Source organism: Cygnus atratus, chromosome 4 (genome assembly GCF_013377495.2).
Source record: "Cygnus atratus isolate AKBS03 ecotype Queensland, Australia chromosome 4, CAtr_DNAZoo_HiC_assembly, whole genome shotgun sequence".
Lineage (NCBI taxonomy): Eukaryota > Metazoa > Chordata > Aves > Anseriformes > Anatidae > Cygnus > Cygnus atratus.
This window is the reverse complement of record NC_066365.1, coordinates 70,869,851-70,884,547: the sequence shown is the minus strand read 5'-3', so window position 1 is coordinate 70,884,547 and position 14,697 is coordinate 70,869,851.

The window sequence follows — 14,697 nt, the reverse complement described above, 5'->3', positions numbered from 1 at the left end:
GCTTAAGTGACGTAAGTGATTGTCCACCAGGAGGGTGTTACCAGCCAAGCAGTTTGAGCTTTGTGGCACTTTAAATGGAAATTTCTCCTTCCCTTCTGCCTCCCACCCATGGTAAATCAGCAAGAAAAGCCAAGATACAAATAAACTGTGATGTCTAAATGACGTTCATTTCCCTATTGTCCTGGCAAAATGGAATCTATTGAAAGTTTCAATATACATGGATTCAGCACCCAATATCAATAATTCAGGTATATCTGGGTAGATTTTGGGAACACTGTAGCAGGTTAACTATTTAGACATGGTTGTGCCCTCTATTTCCAAGGTTTCTTCCTCCGTCCTATATTCTTCCCAGTGAAAACATCCATGTTTCCCATAATTTACTTCTGTTCTAGGAGCCAGAGTTCCCTAAGAAAATGGACAAAGAGACTGTGGATATTTTTACACCATTTTTTTCAGTGTTTGTTGGAGGATGTTATGTGAATTACATCCAGCTCTCGCCCTCCTATGCACAGAATTCCAGATCCGCAGGTTCCTTAGAGAATTGAGTCTACCTATATCAGAAGTGGGTGATGTCTCCAGCTCATGCAGCCTTCTAGAGGCTATAAAAAGGTCCCATAAGTGTTAGAATATGTTGCAGATAGTAGTACACAATTATATTTTAACAATTCGATCTTTAAACTTCAGTCGGTTCTGTGGTTATCTTTATCATCACAATTACTGATCCAGCTAAATTCACATATTGGAACATACTGTGACACTTCCAGGAGAACACTTAAATGAAGAACAAAGCAATTAGTTCTGCATCCAGCACAGAATTATTCTGGAGATCAGATTCTTCCTCTCAAACAGAAATTACTGCCAAAAGGCACATCACAAGACTAGACCATTCTAGTTCCATGACTACATGTTATGAATAGCTCCAGGAATAGGACAATATATGCAGGCATCATAATTTGGCTCAGATATTATAAGGAAAACTTACTAACTGATGAAAGACTGAATTGTCGGAAGTCATGAACTTGGAAAGTCATTTGAGGTTTCTTAGTACGGGTTACACAAAGAAATATCAAAAATGAGAAAAGTTGTAGTTGATTCTCTCTTAGAATAGTACCTCATGATGCTTTGTACTGAGCATCTGAGATGTCTTCCAGATCTACAATTTTGGGTAATCGATTAATCCTTCTTCTAGAATACCATTACTCCCATTTCTTGAGGTTATCAGACTCTTCAGCTTAAATATACAGTTAATGGAAAAAAACTGAGCCTAGATATTTTACTTTCCTACCTTACCAATGTGGAAATTAGGGACTTCGAAGTTTGAAAAACTGTAGGATTCTTTCCTCAAAGTATGAAGGTACTTAGAAGGAAACTGGATTATAGTCCTTAGGCTCTCTCTCAAATCCTGGTCCAGAATGGAAGTTTTCTTTGTTAACATTCCTACAGTGGACCATTCCTTATTTACAATAAGTGCTCTGCTGAGACAGAGTTCTCAGGAGGAATAAAATCTTCAGAACCTACAAACTTATTCTTATCTTTTTTGGTTTCCACAGTGAAATTGTTGGACAAAGTACAGCAAATTTAAATTTTATTTAATTAGCTTCCCTTCCCCCTCTCATCACCTGCTACCCTCATGGCTGAAGGAGGGGAAAAAATAAAAAGACACACCTAATAATGTCAGAAAATACTAACTCCCAATCTTATTACTTTAAATGGAAACCGTGCTAAGCATAATCAGTCTCTGACATTGTGAAGGACAGAATATCAAATTTAGTATCTCATAGCTGGAAAAAAAAAAAAAAACCTCCCCCCAAAAAACAAACAGATTTCCACTCAATGAATTACATTCATGGCTGGGAAGCCACAGATGCCAAATTTCTGTGGGCCAGTAGTTGGAGAAAAAAAATTGCTGTGGCATCAGAATCTCTGCTTGCATTCCTTCTTTGGTGTGCATGTCCCATTAAAAACAGATGAAAACTCATGAAAAACTGGGGGAAAAGACTTCCATTTAGAAACCATTTTGCCTGTATATAGAATTGGATTTTTTTTCTTTTACAACAATATATACATATTTTTTCAAGCCTGTGTGTTTTCAGGTACACCTATTTTCCATCCATATGCATACCTCTATGGACCCTGAATGCTTAAGGCAGACAAGGTTTGTTTTGCTTAAACATCAGTGCTGAACTGTGCCTTGTATTTAATTTTGTTTGTGTCTGTGTGCAACTCTTGCTGTTTCTTGTCAATAAGAAAACAGTCTTACAGTTTCTGCAGGCTTTACCAAGATTCAAAGGGTGAAAGATGGAAAGTATAAAACAAAAATGTGTTTTTTTAAATAACAGTCATAACTGTTTCTAAAATATTCTGTATTTTTGCGAACCTAAAATAATAAAACAAGAAAAAAAACTCTGCTTAAAGATAGAGCAGTACATTTAATATCATGTTGATTCTTGCATCATTTACACTATATGAAAACATTTATATGAACACGTTTAGGCTATTACACAGGAATATAGTGCATTAAAAGGGTGTAAATTCCATTTTGATTAGCCACAGAATAATTTAGCTCTTTCCCTGGTAAGCAATGAGATTAGCATGATTAGTTGAGACTTTTCGATTAACCTGTAAGATTAAGAGAAAGGAGATTTGACTAAAATGACTGATCTGAAGTTAGCTTGCCCACCTTTATTCAGAACAGAAGCTCCAGAAATTTTGTTTCTCTATTCCTAAAATATTATCTTACATTAAAACCTTACTAAAACAATTTCCATTTTGGTGGTAAGTAGTATATGTACAACTTTGATATGTGCAGGCTGTTTAAGATGCTTCTGAATAACTAGCATCTCTTTGTGTACCAAGAAAAACATAACATTGTATTACTTAACAAGGATTAAACACCCATACTTTCTCTCCTGCAGTTACCATGGATACACATACAATTATGGGCACTCAATAATGCCAAAAGGTTTACATTCAGTCAAAACCCTCTAAATTGTAAAATCTGAATATCAGAGTGATAAGCAGCAAAACATTGTACCATGAAGAAGTTATGGTGTTGATTTGGAAGACTTTATAAAATACAACACTTATATAGGAGAACTAAGCATTCCCAATACTGGATGTTGCAATGGTAGTTAAGGCAACTTTGAATTTCAACTTAGCTTTTGGGATAAGGATTTAGTTTGCAGACTAAGGCATGTAAAATATGTGTATGCATATGATCTAGGTATGTAAATTACCACTATGTATAATGGAGGTATAATCATTATAGTCAATATAATCTAGAGAACTGTTCAGCTCACCCTTTAATACATACCTATATTTGACCAAATGAATAACCAATGAGTAGCTCTCTTGTCTCCACTAACTGTATTATTAGGCTCTCTACTGGCCAGACACCTAGCCCACATAAGTAACTGATTCAGGTATCTTTATCTGTTACTGAATCTAAAAGCAGCTGGACTTCATTAAATGTTCCCACTGATGGCTATAATCAAGGTTCAACCTGCTGGTAGTTCAACCTGCTGCACCTTGTATTTTGAGTTTACAAATTCCCATTACAAGGGTGTTAGGTATTGGTTTTATGTTGCTTCTTGGTTTGCTTTGTTTGTTTGTTTTTTAATTCAGGGCTCATTGAGAATTCAGACCAAGATAAGGAAAAATTCCAGCTTTATTGACCATGGTGACACTGCTCAGTAAGAAACAGCTCCAGCATTCATCTATCATCTATATATAAGTCACTTGTAGTAGTGAAAAGCCTAATTTGCCATTTTTCCATCCTCCAAAACTCCACAGATCTGGGCAGAAAAACAGCTTCTTTGACCTGTTCATCAGGCTGGTTTTCTGAGCTGTGGGATGAGGGCCAGCTTTGAGAGCCCTGTGCTAATCTGTGGAGTGCCTGCAGCAGCAGCATTAGCTCACTGGACTGTCCAGTACACATGACTTAGCAGAACTCTGAAACAAGCTGAATATTTAGAAGATGTTAACCTTGTAGACCTGACTCAGACACTTGTGGGGATCCCTGCTTTTAAATTTACTTTTGATATTTGCAAGAATACCTCGAACTCAAACAAAAAATTCCTTTGAAGAGAATCTAATATATAGTGTACTACAGCTTCATTGCAGTACCAGACAGGTTATTTTTATGGTATTGTGCACACACACAATATAAAAAAGAAGTGTCTTAATATATTTACTTCATTCCATTATTAATTTTTTACATTGGGTGTACAGCCTGTATAGAATACCTCATGGTCAGTCTGATACGTGTTGACTTTCTAAAACCAGCTTGATGCTTCTTTTGCCTTGTAGAAATGTCGTGTTTTTATCTCTCTGGCAACACTGTAGAATATCACCAAATTAAATTTCTAAAGTAGTCACTATCAAGGCAACTCTTCACCATAAGTTTTGTTGATTTCTCTTGTGTTGTTTTTGTTGTTGTTGTTTTTGTTTGTTTGTTTTTAAAGGCCTTAAATATACTAATATACTTAAATGATACCTTTAAGAGTTGCATTTTTAAGTCATGTGAATAATGTTAAAAATGAATTGACCTGTTGTGGAAAGTCATTCATATATCAGATTCTGCACATAGCTCTAACTCATTCAGTAAGAGGTCCACTATTTGTGACCATCACAACAGTCAGTCAGTGGAACAGTTGGCCCAGAGATGCAGTGCAGTCTGCCTCCTTGGAGGCTTTAAGATGAGACTGGGTAAACCCTAAGTAATCTGAGCTCAAAGCTGACCCTGCTTTGAGTTGGAGGTTGCACTAAAGACCTCCTGAGGTCCCTTATAACCTCAAGCATCCTATGGTCCTATGGCATTTTTTCTGATCTTGTTCCAACACTTCAGGTTACGGCACAAAACTATCACTTATCTAATACTCTCATAGGTTCTCTACACATCTGTGATTTCTTTCATATGTAATGCTGGGTATGTAATAGTAAAACGAAGGCTTGTAAAGGTGTAAAGGAGAGTGACCTAGGGTTGATTTCAATGGAAGACAGAATACATCTGTGGCATTTGATGGAATACATTGCAGAACTCCTTGATTTAGCACCAACCAATCTCTGTCTGAAACTAGAGATATGAAAGCTAAATGCACTGGTGAACACGAAGGTAATTAATTGACTGAGAGACAGGATCTATTAGTTCCGAAAAAAATCCATGCTAACACAGTATTATTTTGAGTTCTGAGAATAGAAAAACTCTATGCAACTATCTCTGTACATTGATCAATGACAGCAACTTCCATAGAGATGTTCATGTGCTTGTTGAGAATCTCTGCATGGAACACAAATAATACTGCAGAGTACTAAAAGCATGCCTACTGAGTTTATTATGGGAAACTTCACATATTTTGTAATCCTCCACACAGTAAGCAATATTGCAAAGCATTTTTTACTGCATTTTATAAACGTTATGAAGTCAACCCCTATCAAACGGATTCTCTTAATTAACAACACTACCACCATTTTGTTGAAGGAATCAAATACATCCTCATTTAAAACATATGGAATTGGGAAGTTATAATAAAGACATGATGCTGCATGTATAAATAACTGTTTTATAACTCGTTTATAAATATGACCCAATGTACAGGAAGAAGCTTTCAACAAAACTAACAGCTCTGACAGCAGAAAAAAAAAGATTTTATGGAATATATAAGAACACAAAAAGCCTTAAGGGTAGTAAAGGACAGCACAAACAAGACTATTATGTAGATTTTTGTTTCTGACCACAGGCTAGGCTCCTTGTCTACAACAAAAAACTTGCTATTATCCAGAAATAATGAATTAAATAAACTGGTCTATTCACTCTCTGATTCTCAACAAAAGTAAGGGAAACATGAAAAGTAAGATTTATTTTTTTTTTCTAAATGATTATTTTGGCCAGTATTGTGGAAAGTGAAATTAATTTTTTAGAAAGTTTGTTATTTTGAAATTGAAGAAAACTGCTCTTTATATAATGGGTTATATAATTCCTTGTAATTTTTACTTCTGTTTCAGACCCCTGCATTATTAATAATCATAAGTGCCTGAGTGTGAATTTTATTTATCAGTTATTACAATGAAAAAGTGACCTCAACAAAGAGAATGTAAGTTTTCTCCATTATATTCTGCATTAACAACAAATAAAGGATAAATTGATATCAATTTATATTTTGGGAAGCTGTGCTGCTCGTTTACTTCTTTTACTTCTAAAACTAAATCAGTGCAAAGTATCATTCTAGGAAGCACTGTATTGCTAGAAATGCTTGAATGGATTTTTAATTCTAAAGCACTGGTATAAATATGAATAAGCATCAACACAAACACCCTATGATTATACCAGCATGAATATAATCAGAATCTGACCTATTATTTTAAAATATGTAAAACTCATATTGTAATTTCTTTTGTCAATAGAAAAGCCATTGGCCAGACAGCATTTTAATTAACCACCCTGAATTCTGTTTGCAGATTCCATTAAGAAAGGATATCATTCTTCACTTCTTGTCCTAACCTGTTCTTCAAAGCTACAATGTAGTTTACTGAATATATTGTCACTTACGTGTACTGGGAAACTGTTCTAGCAGCTGCTTGGATGACATTTTTATAATTATGAATTGAATGCATTATTAGAAGCAAATATATATATATATTACATGAAAGTGCTACAGTTTAATAAAACTGAGGGGTAAATAAGCATAGAACTGGGTAAAGACTTCAGTGATAATTTACATTCTTCCCTTTCTCACCTTTAGTTTGCTATATGGACAGTAATAGGCCTATATGACCATTACAATATGACACATTCCTAGCTGTCTCTAGAATTACTATAATAGAAAAAGGCAGACCAGTTAAAATTGGAAATTTAATAGTGTTGATTTAGTCATCTAAATAATAGGCCTCGTATTTAGTAATGAATGCTCAGAAAAGCAGTGCAAACTAAACACTAATCTTGGATGTATATAGAAGGTAAAATCATGTTCTTTAGTGATTGTTTTGACTCAGCAAACCTATGTGGTAAGTACAAGAATGTATTCCTAAATGTTTTGTGGACAATACTTAATATTTAATGAATCAATTTAATCAAAAATATTTAATCATTTTATTTCATGGAATCCTAGAAACACCAGTTGGAAGGGACCTCTGGCTGTCTCTTGTCCAACCTCTTACTCAAAGCTGGGCTGTACCCCAACTAGGTCAAGCCAGTTTTGTCTGTCTGAGTCTTTAAAAGCACCAAGGGTGAAGATTTCCTTCACCTGGCTAACCAACTATAATGTTGTTCCTTGTGAAGCAGTTTTTCCTCCTGAGCAATCTGAATTTCCCAAGGTGCAACCTTACTACCTCGTCTGCTACTATCAATAAGAATTTGGGTTTTGTTGTCTTTGATGGGAAAAACCTTTCAAGCTTTTTTAGGGTATTATGTTGCGCTTAACTTCCTCTTCACTAGACTAAACAAGCTCAGTTTAGTCTGAGCTCCCTCAGCTCTCCTCATATGTCATGTACTTTAGTCTGACTTGTCTCGATAGGCCTCTGCTAGACCCTTTCCTTTCTCTCAGCATCCTTCTTGATTTGGGAACTTCAGAACTGAATATACTAATCTGTGTGACCTTCCAGTGTTTAGTACAGTGTGTAACAACACCCCTCAGTCCGCCGGCCTAGCAATCCTGTTGTAGCCCAGTATTTTGCTTTATTCATGATGAGAAAGTGCTGCTTGCTCTCATTCAGCTTGGGGTCCAAAATAATCCCCAGGTTCTTTTCAGCAGTGCTTCCATTCAGCCTGTTGGTTCCCATCCTGAGCTGATGAATGAGTTATTTTGCCCCAGGGGCAGAACTGTGGACTCCTTGTTGAACTTTTTGATGTTGATCTTCTCCTCAAGATTATGAAGGTCTACCTGGAGAGCAGATTTGCTGTTTGTCTTGTCAGCTACCCCACTGATGTGGTATTGTCATCAAATTTGACAAGGATACACTGTTTCCTCAAATAATGTATGTTTATAGTACTCTGTAGCATGATATCAAGAAAAAGAATTTTACCTTTTTCCAGGTGTGGATCCTCTGCCTTTTCTGGAAGTCCTGAAGTCTTTCTCTAGGACTTTTCCTTTTAACAAGCTTTTGGTAGTCACTACCAATACTCTGTTTAACACATTTCTTTCATGTTTATATCTCCTACTTTTCATGTTCACTATTTCAGAAGCTACATCAGCATTTGCTTTCCCTGCTGTTCTAATTCAGACACAGATGTCTTTATCTTAATAGTGATTTTGACAGTTCTCTTGGCTAAGTTACTTTTGGCAAATTAGATTGTGTAAGCAGCCTTACTCTTTTACTACTTGTGAATAAAATAGAGATACTGAGACGCTGACAGTGAAAGAATTTGCAGAAGCATAAATCTGCGAAATTTTGAATCATCCCCAGCGACAATATCAATATTTTTCCTTTAATTGTTATTCTAGTGTTATAAAAACTGATATAAATACATACAGTCATGTCCTTGCATCTGCAGGTGAGAGGATCTTTTCTTATTCTTATTCAAGGATCTATTCTTATTCAAGCTACCTTTGCAATGCTTACAATGGTGACAGGAATGGCTTGACCTGCCTTTTCCCCACCGTAGTAAAACAAAATAAATTTGTATTTCTGAAGACAATAGTTCATAAAATCTACAGTGAATTGCATAGTCATTTATGAAGATAAGTCTAGACATATTGTACACAACCCCCAAACCATTATCACAGAAATCCCATAATTTCACAGTATCAAATTATTTACACACTTTCTTTGTTGGATCCTTTAAAAATGTCCTATCAAATATGTCAAATCAGACAATAAGTATTAAAATTTTTGCCAACCATTACTTTCTAACACCGATCCTTTGTCATCTCAGCTAGCGGGTGTAGTACAACAGATAGTAACAAAGCAAAGTATGGTGCAACTTTAATTCTTTTATAAGAATTGTACAATTTGAATGTAGGTTGCAATGCTTCTACAAAGCCTGTGACGTCTAGAGTCAGTTCATGTTCAGTAACACTGTCAGTTATCCCAAAACACAAAGGGAAGGGTTTAAAAAAGAAAGTTTGAGTGTAACGTTTTATGTACAGTTCACAGAGGGATCAATGTTTTTTGTTGATAATTTCATCCAGTAACTTAGGCATTCATTTTACTGGACCATGCTAGCATTGTCTGAGGATACAGGACAGCAGAGAACTTGGCCCACTGCATGGGGGCTCATAAGTCCTTGAATTTGTAATGTCGAACCACAGATTTTATAAATTAATGATCTGATAAACAGAATGGAAAAAACACTTTGTGGTGTGGATTGTATGATAGATGCTTTTTTGGAGAACTTAAGTGTTTGATTTTAGCATCTACAAATGGAAAAGCATGCAAAGACTGAGGAAAAAAGAAAACAGTATTAGAGTATGCTCTTAGATCTCTTGTACTAACCAGAGCCTAGCTGTCATCACAGATTAGATCAACTTCAAGATTTTGAACAGCAAGCTTATTTTTCCATGGTATCTAGTCCATTATAGTAGCTATTCATCTTCTGCTACCAGCAGGACTGGTCAAATAAATTACCCCAGGGATAATTTACTAATATTTCTATGGTCTTTTCCAAATAAGGAAGAGGGGGCCTCCATCTCAGAAAGCTTATATCTAAACATTTGTGTTTATGAGGTTATGATGTGATTCTGAGGAAGTCTGAGCCTTGAGGTAGTACTAACCAATCTTATCTGCAGAATGAGCATGCCCTAAGACACTAAAGTGGTTCTAATCTTTGTGTTTTCTTTGAGCACAGACAACCCCTTAAAATCAAGCAAATGCAGATCCTCTGGATGATGCAGACTAAATAAAAGTTTTGAAAACAAATCTTCCCCATTTTCTATTTCCTTTTAGAACAAGTCTCTCCTTCCAGATGCTCTGGAGTCCAGCAATTCTCGCTGCCTTCATGGGTTGCAGCAGCCTTCACACAGTATCCCTCTGGGTCTCTAGGAATGTATCCTCTCCTTGACCTCTGAGACTTGGCTGTAGATCTGCTCCTTTGCTACAAGCAAGCCATGTACTTTCTCAGGAGTCTTCCAGTCTGCATGCAGACACTGTAATCTCCTCTCCCACCCCCTGTCCATCTGACCCAGGCTACCACAGCCAGGAAAAAGCAGAAGCAGCCCTTCTCGCTGCTGCTCTGTCACACCCTTTGAAAAAAAAAATAATGGAAAATGGAGGCTAAACAATGAACAAAACACCATCTTGGCATCTGTCATGAAGACAAGGAGCAGAAATAGGAGGTACTCTGCAGTCCCTGCAAGGGTTTTCCCAGCTTCTGAATTCAGAAATGCACCCTGGCCATTTTCCTACCTCAGATAAAATCTGGGTGAGACCTGGACTCATCAACTCTCCTTAGGCCCTGGTTTCTGGGGAGAGAAGATCCAGATACATGAGCCAGAATGTTTTAGGTTTACACTCATATTCCTAAGTCTGGATTACAATAGCGTAGTCCAGAATGAGGACAATATGAATATATTCATATTAGGCAGAATCCAGAAAAGAGCAAATGGGTAGGTGCTACAAAATTAATTAAAATGTGTCCATCTCTTTGTCTCACCCCTGCAGTAACTCTCAATGCTGTTAAATAATTATCTGTCCAGCTTCTAATACTGCTAACTGTTGTCATGGCATCTGAGTGTCTCCTAAGATTTAAAAAAAAAAAAAAGAAACAAAACACCACTATGCAGATGAATCTGTGCAGATGAAAAACAAAGCATAACATCAGAAAGTTTCTACTGCAGGAATACTCAGTGAAAGAGAAGTCTGTTACAGAATGTAGGTTTTTGTAGGAAGGTGACATACTGTGAATTGAAGTTCTCACCTGAAGCAAGGACAGCCTCTGGGATTTACCCCTGCTGGATATTAGGGGAGAAAATAGACAAGAATTAAGTGAACCCCTTTGGAAATGTGAATGACTCTCCCTTAACCATATCTGAGGGGGTTTTTTTGAGCTCTTCAGCAGGATTCTTTGGCTTTGTCAGATTTCAAAAACTCAGTTCATAAATTAGGGTAATATACATAATGCTAATAATGTAAATGGAAATAAGTTATAAGTACAATATTAATAAGTACAATAGTACTAAAAGGATGTCTGAGGTGTTCTGCATGTATAGTACTGAGAGAAAAGGGTCATATACTTTAAAAAAATCTATATCATTTATTTTATCCGTCAGACAAAGAGCCTCTGAAGAGACACACCACAAATGCTTCGGACAGTAACATCTGGAAAATCTCTAGAAGTAGCTTGCTTTTCTAGAGTGATACAAGACTGTCTTAAGTTATCCATAGTATTTTATACAAGTCATCAAGACTGTAAGTTTTCACTCAGAGACAAAGATAGAGAAAGGATGTGGATTAAGACAGATTTTCACCAAGGAACTTGGAAAAAAAAAAAAAGAAAGAAATTCTGGAAACCCAATATAATTACCTCATAACTGAGGTCCTAGGGGAAGAGAAAAATAAAATAAAATAAAATAAAATAAAATAAAATAAAATAATAAAAAAATAAAAAATCCAGGTACAAAGAAGTAATTTTGATCTAAAATCCATGTAGATTTTTCTTTTTGAGGTACTAACCTCTGACCCTATTCAATTCATTCACTTGTTTTCAGTATCTGTTGTTTATATCCTTTTCTTTTTTCACCCTAATGTAATATTTCAGGGTATGAAAAGGCTTTTAGAGGAATGATGTACCTTCTCTTGTTTCCAGCATTCTTTCGCTGATCTCTCTTGAGTAATGCTCAAATGTATTGATTTCTTCAGTATAATCAAAACATGAGAAAAAAAGGGAAGAAATCTAAACAGCATTGAAAATCACAGACATCTGTGTATATCACATGGACAGGTGGTTTTTTATATGTACAATGATAAAAGAAGTTAATTTCATATTTTGGAAAAAAAAATGGAACATTTAGGTTAGGAATATCAGTTCACAGAGCGCCCTTCATATGTTCACCATATATAGAGAAAGAGAATATGTAAGAGTGAAAAAAATAATTAATTTAAAAGAATGAAACAGTAGCTAGTGGATTTAGCAAATCCAGGGGATTTTTACCTGGCTGATCATATTTGTTCTTTAAAATTTTTCTCTCTCTTTTAATTTCTTTTATTGCATGAAAGTGCATTTTATGTCATAAAAGTCTTCCTTTTTTTTTTCTATATACTTAGATATATTAAAATAAGATATTTCTTCTTTCATTTTCTCATCAGGTGGAAAATTTATGAAAATGAGAAAGTAGTTCAGTGGATGGAAAATTAGTGCTTTCTCTCATAAACTTGGCCAAGAAAGATTTGGAATATTTACTAAAATACTCCCAGAATGCAGCACTATTTTCAAAGTTGGACAGGAGCTAAATATTTGTTTTGTTATTTGGCTAACATTCCATAAATCAAGTATATCCCTTCTCAAGTTAGTTTTAACTGTTTCTACCCAGCTTTTCAGTGAGCTACTACAAAACAATCTTACCATACCTTTTAGATGACCAAACATGCTTGCTAATACAAGCTTTTCAGGTCAGGACATCAATATTCTCCAGCTTTGCAGAGAGAAATTCAATTACTTAATATAATTGTTAGGTGGCTTTGGTTCTAGTAATCACAGAGAAAGTCTATGTATTTAAATATTTTACCTTGAGTGTGATCTTCTGAAGCAAATTTCCTGATCATTCCCATTTACCATGCTTTCATTCATATTATGGACTGGTCTTGGAGCCCCATGCAAACTGAATTTTGGAATGGAAGTAACCAGAAGGTGAGCTTTGGGTCCACAGAACCCAATATCACATTCAGTCCACAGGATAAGACTAAAACTAGCCCAGCATTAAAGCCCCCTAAAACATGTGAATGCTAGATCCTTAGTACTGACTATTTCATTTTATTAATCTACTTCTATTGGTCTCTGCTACTTGCTAATGTGGACATAATTTCCAACTGAACTTAGACCTCACAAGATGCAGAACCAAATTCTAAAGCACTTTAGGCACTAAAAAAGTCTTTAAAATAAATATAGGAGTTAAGGATGTGATCTTCTTTGGGACAAGAAAATGTCATTAATTGGTTATCTGCATCTTTAAATGGTTAATCATCTTTTGAAATCCAAACCTCATATTTCTGTGCTGCATTTCCAATTTCTTAAAATGGGGATAAGTAATATTACCCAGTTTGACAGAATCTGATGGGATTAAATATATTAAAAACTGAGCTGCTCAAATCGTAGAATAAGAGGGTTGTATAAGTCTGTAACACAGATTTCTTTCATATCACAGATCAAGGTTAAACAAAGGCTAAAACTCTGCATGCATGATTTGCAAATGCAGTTATGCTAATAGCATGATGATCTTAATTAGATGATCAGCTGCATATCTGACTTTTGATAATAGGTCCTAATGTGACTTGCTAATCAATGTCAGATATGGGAATAGAATGTAGAATTTCTGACTTGTGAATCCATGCACTAATTGCTAAACCAGACTGCCTCCCTAATGTTATCCTTCATTTCAGAATGTTTTATCTTCTGCTTGTACCCACGTGTTATTTGAACAGCTCTTTGTACATTCAGGCGGTTAAGACCAGAAAAATCCACTGTAATTACATTATCCAACTCCTAAACAACATGGACCAAAGAATTTCTTGCTATCTCATATTGGGACATTACTTTTTTTTTTATCTTTTTACCATAAATTAGTATTGTCAGTCTTAATTTTTGACTGAGCTAAAGAATTTTTTTTTCAAAGGCATCCAATTTTGATTTCAAGATTCTAAATTATGATCAATTTGTCACTTTCTATGAGAATTGTCAATTATTAATTGCTGTCAGTGTAGCTCAAAAATAAGGTCAAGTTCATCCTGCTCTTAAAAGTTGCATTTAATTGCAAGTTTAAATATTTCAGTCTTCTGCTTGCAGCCATAGTTATGTCTTGCCTTTAACTGCTAGATGAAACATTTCTATGTATCAGATCACAGAGTGCTGTATAAAGGAGACTATGAAAGAAAATTAATCACTGTAATCACATTGTTTAATCCACTGTGGGAAGTAGCTCAGATAGCTAAAAAAGAGCCACAGTAAAATATGATTATTTTAGCTTCAAATGTTTTTTCTTTTTTTCCTTTTTTTTAGCCATATTATAGACAAATTTCAAAAAGAAACTATTACCAAAAAAAAAAAAAAAAGTATTTTTAAGTGAAACTGAAAGATTTGGCTGTATTCATTGTTCTCTCAAATAGACAGTCCTTGGATTCTATACCTGAAGAGCAGGGGAGGAAAAAAAGAAAACAAACCATTTTTTCTTCCTCAAAGCACAGTGTGTAGTTGTCAGCTGTTCGATTGGGTTTTGTCAACACATCAGAAAATCAGCAACTGGGATTCCCATTAATTAGCTCACTGGAATAAATACAGCTGTCAAAGAAAAATAGGGTATTGTGGAATTTCCACACACAATAAATCATTACCCCTCCAATGGACAACTGTTAGAATTAATCAAACTGAAGAAGTACATGAAGCTGACATGACAGGAAAATAACAAATGTTATGATAACACACTGAATCTAAGCTTTGTTTATATAAAATTATTATATGAAATGTAGCAAAATTTTATACCAATGTGATGGATGTATATAAAATTGCTACCAATTTCAAATATTCATATAAAACCGAAGAGTAAAAACTTTTAC